Source organism: Bufo gargarizans, chromosome 3 (genome assembly GCF_014858855.1).
Source record: "Bufo gargarizans isolate SCDJY-AF-19 chromosome 3, ASM1485885v1, whole genome shotgun sequence".
NCBI classification, from domain to species: Eukaryota; Metazoa; Chordata; class Amphibia; order Anura; family Bufonidae; genus Bufo; species Bufo gargarizans.
The window spans coordinates 409,674,728-409,686,732 of NC_058082.1; the positions used below are offsets into that span (position 1 = coordinate 409,674,728).

At 45.7% G+C, this 12,005-nt stretch overlaps 1 protein-coding gene across 2 annotated transcripts in view; it reads right to left on the reverse strand.

Moving 5' to 3' along the window:
- LOC122932627 (complement receptor type 1-like) overlaps nt 1-12,005 on the reverse strand; it is a 284,179-nt gene that overhangs the window by 248,246 nt on the left and 23,928 nt on the right. The gene's annotated exons all lie outside the window — the stretch shown is intronic.

Genomic DNA, 12,005 nt, shown 5'->3' on the forward strand with positions numbered 1-12,005 from the left:
AGTAAAGTAAAGCTGGAGGGGGAGAAACTGTGAGGTACAGAAAGCCTGTACGAGCACTCACTACACAGCTTTGGGGCTAGACCAGGAGGGGGGAGGGAGAAGATAACGAAAAGAAGAGTGCGAACATACCCGTATCTCAGAAAATCGCTCCCTCCCTCCTCCCAGCACTGAGGATTCCCACAAAACGACCATATAGGAGCCCCATTACCTTCATGGGACCCAACTCATGAGTTAAACAGCAAGGATGCGCAGGGTCATGTAATTATATAAAAACATCATACCCAAAAAATGCAGCGACCCCTAACTTAGTTACTATATGGGTTGGTAGCAAATAGGATAACAGAAGATTAAATCCCGTCCCTGCCATCTTGCTCGGGACCAATTGCCCTTGTTACTGAAACATGGATACAGGAGTCAACCTTGTGATGGCAATGACGGGGTTAACTAACTGAGACAGACCACAAAGTTTACAATCCAGGCCTACAGTTTAAACTGGTTCTGAAAAAGGAATAAAGAACATTTTAACAATCAGTGCGGTACCGATATGTTTCCGGATTCAGACCGCAGGTGGATAACACTGGATCCATGCAATAATGCATATGGGTTCAAGTGTCCTGGAGCTCAGCTTGCCGCTTCTTCGCCTGTGGTGACTTGAACTTTTTTGCGATTCGCCAGTCGTCTGAGGCAGGCAATGTTGGCAGCTTCAATTCGCCGGACAACGGCAGCCACGAGGGAATGTCCAGTGGTTCCACCTGCAGGGCTTCCCACATCTTGCTGAGATCTTCGGGGTGTCGCACTGTGATCTGCTTCCCATTCACTGTGGCGCACAGGCCAAACGGAAAAAGCCAGCGCAAGGGGTGACGTCTCTCCCTTAAGATATCGGTGAGTGGCTTTAGTTGTCTCCTCTTGGCTAAGGTGCTGGCGGCCAGGTCTTGGTAAATCTGGATTTTATGATCCTCGTGCGAAAAGTCTCCTTTGTGACGAGCGGCGGTCAAAATGGCGGCCGTATCCACAAAACTGAGCAAGCCGCAAATAATATCCCGCGGCGGGGCATCCGGCGGTGGTTTAGGCCTGAGGGCCCTATGGGCTCTCTCTACAACTACCATCTTTGCCCGGTCGTGTCCAAGTAGTGCAGTGAAAATTTGGCTGACCGTGTCAGATATATCATCCCTCTGCACACTTTCAGGGACTCCTCTTATGCGAATGTTTTTTCTGCGGCTCCTGTTTTCCTGGTCTTCCAGGTGCAGGAAAGCCGTGTTCAATTGCTCCCGGACCTCTTCAACTTTCGTCTGCATTGCACGGCTGTGCTTAGTCAGGGCCGCTTGCGAGTCTTCTAGAGCCGCCACTCTATGTCCCGTTTGTTTAATTTCCGCTTTTATGGCGGAGAGTTCTTTCATAACGGGCTCAAAAGCAAGTGCCAAGGACTCCTTGAGAAAGGCTCTGGAGATGGGGATCGAGCCGAGATCGCTGTGTGTCTCAGACGCGGCGAGGGAGCCTTCATCATCAGAGTCCTCTGTGTATGCCGAAGCGGCAGCAGCTTCCTGCGCCATCTTAGATCTTGCAGCCGGCGAGGACATCTTCTTTTTCAGGTATTTGTCCAGATCTGATTGCCCTCTAGCATGTCTGGGAGTAGTCTGGACCTCTTTAGCTTTATCTCTGTTGAGTTTTCCCATGGTAAGTCAGGGTGGGAACCCGCTAAATAGCTATTTGCTGGTGCTGCGGTGAGGAGCTCACGGGTCAAGCAGCCATTTCCTGACGCGGCTAGCTCCGCCCCCATTGCTGGCATAGTTTAAGACCATTTTCCACACAATAAACTGCCGTAGAAAATGATAAAAGAGGCGGGCCAGCCAGCCCGTCCTCATCCCCCTACATGCCATGGCTTCTTTTTGCACCACCCCGGAAAAGTGGTGTGAGTGGGGAAAAGTTGCAGATTTTGCAGCAAAACCCCTTTGCGACTAAATCTGCCCCTTAAATACTCCAAAAAGTAGCGTATATTTCTTAATAAATGACCACTTATGTTTCTTTTGAGACATTTTTAAAAATAATTCCTGTTTGTTACAAAGTTACATGAAGGTGGATATTGGAAATGTCTGCCGGCAGCCAGCCCATCAATACAGCAATCATCAGGTTGTCTGGTGAGGTACAGTTTTCAAGGAATGTACTGTCTGTATTTTGCAACTTGAAACCAGATTTTGGTTTTTAAAGTTCTGATTATTTTATGAAGATATGTGCATGTAAATTTAACCCTTAAATGGCAAGAATGAAATCTGCACATGTTGAACCTTTTTTTTGGAGGTGTGATATTGCAATGAGCAGGACACTGGTACAGTGGGTCAGCTATGCAGTGGGTCAGTATATATGTGTAGAGGTTCGTGACGCCAATTGCAGCTTGCGCAGGTACTGTAGCAGGGCCCTTCAAGATGTTATAACTCACGGGATAATGTCTCTGTGTAGCAGATATGGTAGTGTCAACGGTGTCTCCTACCTTCGTACGGCTGGACTCCTGGATCCTGGCTCACTTGCAATAAAATGATCGTTGTTAATAGGAGTAATTGAGGAGCTTTGGTAGCAGTAAATGAGATCCAGACTGGAGATATAATCCAACTTGTCTTTACTTAATGGCAGCTTTAAATCCATATAAGTTACAGCAATAGTCTTGGGTCCCAGCAGGTATAGGCAATTTATGGCAGGTATCAGTATCTCTTCTGCTTCTATACTATGTGCCTGGAGAATCTGGCAGGTATTTATCTTCTTCTCTGTCTGTATTCTGCTTGGTGTGGGCCTGACTAGCTGAGGAGGAATTTGGCTTCTCCTGGTCTCTGGATAAGTACTCACAGCTTGGCTCACAAGGAATGCTTCTTCCTGGAGGCTGGAGGTGGCTGCTTTTCTTGTCAACCAGCCTAGGCTGATGGCTCAGGCTGGGAAGAGTGATCTTTGCCTCAGCCGAGGCTCGATCCTGTCTTGGGATCCATGTTTCTGGGAGCTTCTACAACACAGCCTGCCCCTGGCAGGGGTGGCTGGTACACTACCTTAACTTCCTTCTCCTCCTCATGAGACAGGACATGGGAACGTCCCACTTCTGCTCACACAGGGGAGCCTAGACTGGAATGGACTATTCCAGACTAGATATACTAACCTAACCATGGTCTGATTACATATTGCTGCCACCTGCTGGTGTACAGGGAAATTACAGCAAATACATAATACAAGCCTGGAAAATACATATACCGGAAAATGCAAAGTTAGATTACACCAGATGGTAATACATACACTTGACATATTGTAGCAGGGGGATAGAGTTTTTAGTGACATACTCTGGGATGTTACAATATAACTTTCTGCTTGGGTCATATTTTAATCCACTTATATCAACCTTTATGCAATTGTATGACAAATTAAATGTTGATGTAAAATAGCATGAAGGTCCCTGTGAAGTGCTGAGTGGCATTTTGACAATATGCCAGGTGTATACTTTTAGAAAATACAGTTGCAAGAAAAAGTATGTGAACCCTTTGAAATTATATGAAATTATATGGATTTCTGCACAAATTGGTCATAAAATGTGATCTGATCTTCATCTAAGTCACAGCAATAGACAATCACAATCTGCTTAAACTAATAACATGCAAATAATTACATTTTACCATGTTTTTATTGAACACACCATGTAAACATTCACAGTGCAGGTGGAAAAAGTATGTGAACCCCCAGACTAATGACCTCTTCAAGAGCTAATTGGAGTGAGGTGTCAGCCAACTGGAGTCCAATCAATGAGATTAGATTGGAGGTGTTGGTTACAGCTGCCCTGCCCTATAAAAAACACACACCAGTTCTGGGTTTGCTTTTCACAAGAAGCATTGCCTGATGTGAATGATGCCTCGCATAAAAGAGCTCTCAGAAGACCTACGATTAAGAATTGTTGACTTGCATAATGTTCTGTCCCCAGATTCAGTTCCAGTTGTTTCTGTCTCATTATCAGTTGACATGGCATTTTAACTGTTGTAATTCATTTGCATTACATTGTGTCGTAACAGCACCATCTATTGATGAGTTTAGGTATTTCACCCAGCCTGTTTTTCTCTATGCATTATGGGAGTCCCAGTGCATTGTGGGTAGTTCCTGGTTCTTGCTAGTCTTGTGCTGGTACAGCAAGCAGCCATCATCTTATGTCTCAGCAACCATGCTCTCTCACTGGTTTTCCTGTCACATCATCTGTTATTCAGCCTGTTTTTGAGCATAGTCGGTAAGAGCACTATCTATGTGTCATTTACTGCATTTTATTATGTTTCTTGTATTGATAGCTCATTACTATCATTGTATTATATCATATACTGAATGTATAGGAGGTTAATCTGTGTTTTATGCCATATACCATGGTATTTATGTTCTAAAATACTACTGTTTTATTCTGTAGTTTCACCTTTTCCTGTCAGTCTACGAGCAATAAAGAGAACCTTAAAGCGGAACAGTCTCTTTTCTCTCAGAGGACAAAAAGGTTTAGCTACATGTCAGATTACACACCGTGCTAACGTGTATGAGGACAGTATACATAAAGCTGGAAAGGGTTATAAAAGTATCTCCAAAAGCCTTGCTGTTCATCAGTCCATGGTAAGAGAAATTGTCTATAAATGGAAAAAGTTCAGCACAGCTGCTACGCTCCCTAAGAGTGGCCATCCTGTAAAGATGACTTCAAGAGCACAGCACAGACTGCTCAATGAGGTGAAGAAGAATCCTAGAGTGTCAGCTAAAGACTTACCGTATTTTTCGCCCCATAAGACGTACTTTTTCTTCCCCCAAAATGGGGGAGAAATGCCCCTGCGTCTTATGGGGCGAATGCTTGCAGTTTTACATCGCAAGCTGCGATGTAGAGCGAGCGGGGACTCGGGGAGGGACTGGGAGGAGGATCTGGGGGCTGGCAATAGCGGCGGGGCGGTGCAGTCAGTGTAGTATAGCACCGCCCCGCCGCTCCAGTATACTAAAATAAGATGTAATTTTCAAGTAATACTTATTAAACTTGCCCCCTTAGTCCTATTACTACCTTACATCCTAATCGCGGCAGTAGAATTTAGGCCGGGCGGGCGGGCGGCAGTGTAACTCTTGTCACGTGCCTGCGCCGCCTACTTTATGAATGAAGCAGGCGGCGCAGGCAAGTGACATCAGTAAGAGATGCGCCGGCCGCCCGTCCTGCCTGCCTGAATTCTACACTAGCGATTAGGATGTAAGGTAGTAATAGGACTGAGGGAGCATGTTTAATAAGTATTAATTGAATATGACATCTTATTTTAGTATACTGGTGGCGGGGGGGGGGGGGGCGCGGGGGCGATCTGTGGATGGCACAGTTATGGGCTGGGGGGGTCTGTGGATGGCACAGTTATGGGCTGGGGGGTCTGTGGATGGCACAGTTATGGGCTGGGGGGGTCTGTGGATGGCACATATAAACCAGTGCCACCCACAGATCCCCCCAGCCCATAACAGTGCCATCCACAGATTCCCCCCCCCTGTAACAATGCCATCCACAGATCCCCTTGTAATAGTGCAAGCCACAGATGCCCCCCATAACAGTGTCCGTCATCCACAGATCCCCCCATAACAGTGTCCGTCATCCACAGATCCCCCCATAACAGTGTTCGTCATCCACAGATCCCCCCCCATAACAGTGTGTCATCCAAAGATTCCCCCCATAACAGTGTCAGTCATCCACAGATCCCCCATAACAGTGTCAGTCATCCACAGATCTCCCCCATAACAGTGTCAGTCATCCACAGATTTTTCTTATTTTCCTCCCCAAAAACCTAGGTGCAACTTATGGGCCGGTGCGTCTTATAGGGCGAAAAATACGGTACAAAAGTCTCTGGCATATGCTAACATCCCTGTTAGTGAATCTACGATATGTAAAAACACTAAACAAGAATGGATTTCATGGGAGGATACCACAGAGGAAGCCACTGTTGTCCATAAAAACGATTGCTGCATGTTTACAGTTTGCACAAGAGCACCTGGATGTTCCACAGCAGTACTGGAAAAAAATATTCTGTGGACAGATGAAACCAAAGTTGAGTTGTTTGGAAGCAACACACAACACTATGTGTGGAGAAAAAGAGGCACAGCACAAAACCTTATCCCAACTGTGAAGTATGGTGGTGGGGGCATCATGGTTTGGGGCTGCTTTGCTGCGTCAGGGCCTGGACGGATTGCTATCATCGAAGGAAAAATGAATTCCCAAGTTTATCAAGACATTTTGCAGGAGAACTTAAGGCCATCTGTCCATCAGCTGAAGCTCAACAGAATATGGATGTTTCAACAGGACAGCGACCCAAAGCATAGAAGTAAATCAACAACAGAATGGCTTAAACAGAAGAAAATACGCCTTCTGGAGTGGCCCAGTCAGAGTCCTGACCTCAACCCGATTGAGATGCTGTGGCATGACCTCAAGAAAGCGATTCACACCAGACATCCCAAGAATATTGCTGAACTGAAACAGTTCTGTAAAGAGGAATGGTCAAGAATTACTCCTGACCGTTGTGCACGTCTGATCTGCAACTACAGGAAATGTTTGGTTGAAGTTATTGCTGCCAAAGGAGGTTCAACCAGTTATTAAATCCAAGGGTTCACATACTTTTTCCACCTGCACTGTGAATGTTTACATGGTGTGTTCAATAATACATGGTAACATTTAATTATTTATGTGTTATTAGTTTAAGCAGACTGTGATTGTCTATTGTTGTGACTTAGATGAAGATCAGATCACATTTTATGACCAATTTGTGCAGAAATCCATATAATTCCAAAGGGTTCACATACTTTTTCTTGCAACTGTATATAGGTATGGTGAGGTAATTGTTTGATTTTTTATTTTGTAAATTAAGGTTTAGGTTACTTGTCAGAAGTGCAAACATTGGAGGTCATTCATTACAAAATATACACCACTTTTGGCATATTTAACCCTACATGTACAGTGCTGGAGCAATGGGTACAGCGGGCACCATGGTCAGTGTGTCTCCGCTGTTTCAAGTGTGATCACGGCATCTAAAAGCTAAAAAAAGTCATGCTCTGAATTCAATATGCTGGGTCTCTCTCAAGAGACCCAGGGTATTGAAGCTACAATTCTTATTTTGGCCAGAAGGTGGCAGGCCAACATAAGAAATGAGCAATTCTAGTAACAATATGGATATATTAGAAACATAATGGTACAGAAGTAAAACAAAAACAGAGGTTTGTAACCTAAGTCACGAGTTACAAAACCATAAAAAATAGAAAACAATGTTGAAAAACATTTAAAAAACGACGAAATATATTCAAATTTAAATCACCCCCCTTTCCGTAGAATTAAAAAAACATAAATAGCAAAAAATATAAATATCATGGGCATCACCGCATCTAAAAATGGCCATGTTATTCATACATAAAAATATTTTTTTCAAAACGGCGAATGGTGTAACGGAAAAAAGGGTCAAAATGGCCTATTTGCAATTTTTTCATTTCTTTTCTTACCCATAAACATGGTATTAATAAAAACTACAGATCCTTCCACAAAAAAAGAGCCCCGGGGGTCAGAATATAGTGCTAAAAAAAAAAATCTAAGTTTTAATGCATGGCAACGGAGCGAGGCGCAGATGTAGCGCAGTGTAAATTGACTTAAAGGGGGAAGTTTCTAGGCCAGGTTACGGTTAAGGTGGTTGGGAAGGGGTGGAGTGTTTTAGCGGAGAGTTTAGGGACCCCGTTTTTGCGGACCTTAAAAAAAAACAGTTGTGTGCATGAGGCCATATGGACACAGATACCATTGTCCACTATGAAGACCTGGCCTGTACAAAAATCTGCTTCAGGGCATATCACACCTCCTTAAATTATTAAACTTGACTAAGTAACATAATTTTTTAGATTTTTTAATTCATATAAAATACAAAATAATAATGACTGTATTGTGGGCTCCCGAGCTGTGCCTGCTCCATACACAGTAGATGTCAATTGTATTAGGCTACGTTTACAGGTCTGTGCTTCTGTGCCGCAAAAAATAGAACATGTCCTATCTTTCACCACATCTTGCAGAGTTTACACGTGTTTTCTGGACCAACAGTGTGCAATGCGCAACATGGACATGGCGGCACCATGGTTGTGTGAATGGGGCCTAAGGCTGGGTTTACACATGCAGTTTTTGGTACTTTTTAATAGTCAGTGATGGTAGTGGAAACTATATCCACGCCTGTGTTTGGCTAAAAAATATAGAAAAAAATTGCATGTTTGTATCTAGCCTTAGGGTAATTTAAAATATAAGGCTACTTTCACACATGCGCTTTCCCTTTCTGTAATTGAGATCTGTCATACTAGGAAAACGTCTCAGTTTTGGCCCCATTCATTGTGAATAGTGACAAAACTGAACTGAAGGGAACGGAGTGCACAAAAATGCATTCCGTTCCGTTTCTTTGCGTTCCCATGACACACACATATGCACTGCAAGCAGCGTTTTTTAGTGTGTCATTGGATACTGATCAAGACGGATCCGTCATGAAAAACAATGTAAGTCAATAGTGATGGATCCGTTTTTTCAGACACAGAAAAAAAATTGATCCTGAGCTAATTGACTTACAATGGATTTAGTGACGGATCTGTCTTGTGCAGATGTGAAAAGTAGCCTAAGGCCAGTGGCGTACTGCCAATATAGGCAGACCACGCCGTTGCTATGGGGCCCGCAGCACAGGGGGCCCGGAGCGCATGAAAGGCTCCGCCCCCTACTCTGCACAAGACAGTGACAGTTTATTCATAGTTTCAGGCGGCGTTCTTGAACTTCTCCCTCCGGCTCCAACCCCACCCATTATTCGGGCTGCATCTCCCTCCCAGGCAAGGATCCTGCTGCTGCTGATTGGCCAGTGTAATAGGCAGCAGGAGCAGCGCAGCCAGGCACACATAGAGACTAGGGTGGCCACTGGCTTCACGGACCTCGCCGGCCACGCCCCTAGAACGCGCAAACCACGCCCATATCCGCTAAGCCACGCCCCCATCGACTGCCGGGAAACGGGTGGAGGAGTGGTAAGAACTTGTGGAGGGGTCATGGGTGTCCTGGAGGGACAGTAGTAGTTATTATCGGTAACCCCTTTCAGCAGTACCCCATTCACAGTATTTATTAACCCTTTTCAGCAGTCCCCTGAGGGCTTAATAAATACTGTGAATGGGGAACTGCTGAAAGGGGTTAATAAATACTGTGAAAGTGTGAAGGGCCTTCACATAGACCCTTTTCAGCAGTCCCTCATTCACAGTATTTAACCCCTTTCAGTCCCCTCTTCACACTTATTTATTTCCCCCTTTCAGCTGTTCCCGGGACCCACACAGTAGGTATTATTAACCCCTTTCAAAATTACCAGCGCCTGCCCTTCCCCCCTTTGAGCAATCCCCGACGGCCTACAGCACAGACCAGGGACTACCTCAGCGCAGCTGCGCTCCTCAGAGTCTGTTCCTCCACTTCCTGCGTGGCCGCGCCTGCACAAACCAGAATTGACTGGCGCGATGCAGGCGCTGCCGGACGTGCGACTGATGTCGGTGCGCTCTACGCCGTGATGTGAGTGATCCTTAAAGTGCCCCGTACTCGTCGAGTCTAGAGTCGCTGATGACCACAAAAAAGGAGGACTTCTGGCAGTCCGTCCTGGCCTTGTGCCGGACGGAGGACCAGGAGTCTAAAAAACGGACGTCTGGTCACCCTAATAGATGAGTGCACTCGGCGTGGCAGAGTTATCCTCTGCGCTCACGTGCTGCCCGCCATCTGCCGCCCGCCCTCAAGACAGTCATCAGCCAGTGAGTGCCCCACACCCCTGGCCCATACTGAAGGACTGGTCATGAACACAGAAGTGTGCCACAGTAAGAGGACAGCAGCAGACTTAAAATAAAGCTCATATATGGTATTGGTTGGATATGGGTATTCTTGATAGGGGGAGGGCAGCAGCAAGCAGTGGGGTTTGGGGGGAAGGGGGCCTGTAGGATCATAGAGGACTCCGGAGGACAGTGTGCTTTCCTCCTACTCCCCCCCCCCCCTCCTCACTCCCCGGGGAGAAGAGGGTGGAAGCACACTGTCCTCCTGAGTCCTCTATGATCCTACAGGGCCCCCCAGCATATCAGTCATCTTGCAGGGGTGGGGGGAGAATATGATTGGTGGCTATGTGCACACTTAGCATCAGCAGCAATGAGTTAAAGGGGTTATCCAACCCCTATAATGCCCCCCAAAATGCTTGGGGCCAGGCACCTTACTTACCTCATTCCCCAGCACCCGCATTGCTCCTGATGCCCACACAGCAGCCACTGCCCCCCTCACGTCACACAGATTAATACATCCAGCGACATAGGGGGGAGCAGGGTGACGCTAGGGAGGCTCATTTCCGACGCAGCCTGCTATTGTCTGTGCCCCCCCATTGGGCATAAGTATTAACTGTATGCGGTGCCTGGGCAATTTGGGTGGCATAATAGGGATTAGATAGCCCCTTTAACCCTTAGGATACCAGAGGTTTTTTCATTTTTGCATTTTATTTTTCCTTCCCTATCTTCGTTGAGTCATAACTTTTTTTTGTGGGGGAAAACTTTTTTTTGTGGGGTTTTGTTCCTACAGCTTTCCTTTTGTGGCAAAACTGACCTGTGCCCTTCATTCTCTGGGTCAGTACGATTACAACGATATTTTTTATGTCTAAATAGTGTAAAAATACATTAACACTTTGATTTAAAAAAATTTACTTTTTTACATCACCATATTCTGACCCCCATAACTTTTTTATAGTTATATGATCTACTGAGCTGTGTGGGGGCTCATTTTTTGCGGGATGAACTGTAGTTTTTATTGATACCCTTTTGGAGTGTGTGTGACTTTTTAAATCACATTTTATTACATTTTTGGGGGTGAGAGAAGTGATGAAAAAATGGCGCTGGTAACAAAGCTGTGTCAGGCTTTACCGCAGTGGGCACAGGCAGGAGGAGTGATATATATGCAGGCTCCTTCCCTGCACTCGTTCAGTTGTGCTCACATACATATGGCGCCCTGTGCCCACTCTGCTAAAGCCTGACATCGCCCATTTATGCCCAACTTTACCAAAGCAGACAGGCAGGAGCAGTGATGTGTGCTGTACATGGCTCACTGCAGCCCCAGGGAGATCCTTACTCCCATACAGAAAGAGTATGGATTATAAAGCGCTATAAGCACCTGAATTCAGCACCTATTTCTTAAAGGTTTCTAATGGTTTCAGTAGAACATGTATACATTTTTTTATTGGCAAATGGGGGTGTGGCAGGGGAGGAGCCAGGAGGTGGGATGGGCCAGGAGTGGGTAGTGGGTGGGGTTGGGGGCCCAATTCAGACTCTTGCTATGGGGCCCAGTGATTTCTGTGTACGCCCCTGCCTAAGGCTGTCTACTAAGAGGTAGATGTATCGTTAATATCTGACTAAGAAACCAGAAGAGTAAGGCTAGGTTCACACGGGCGTCACATTTTGGCTCGGGATGCGTCCCAGGTGCATTGCGGCAAACCCGCGCGAGTAGGTACCCAATTGCAGTCAGTTTTGACTGCGAATGCGTTCAGTTTTTATTGCGCGGGTGCAATGCGTTTTGCACGTGTGTGATAAAAAACTGAATGTGGTACCCAGACCCAAACGTCTTCACTGAAGTTCAGGTTTGGGTTCAAGGTTGTGTTCATGGTTATAAGGGAAAATAATAGCATTCTTTAATACAGAATGCTTAGTCGAAGATCAATTGAGGATTAAATAAATTAACTCACCTCCTCCAATTGATCACGTAGCTGCCGGTCTCCTGTTCTTTCTTCAGGACCTGTCAAAGGACCTGTGGTAATTTCACTGAGCTCATCACATGGTCCAATCACATGGTCCATCACCACGGTGATGGACCATGTGATTGAACCATGTGATGTGACATCACCACAGGTCCTTTAGCCGGCAGCTCATGATTAAAGAAGTAAGAAGAGATCGCCAACTACGAGATCAAGAGGAGGAGGTGAGTTAATTATTTTTCATTTTTTAACCCT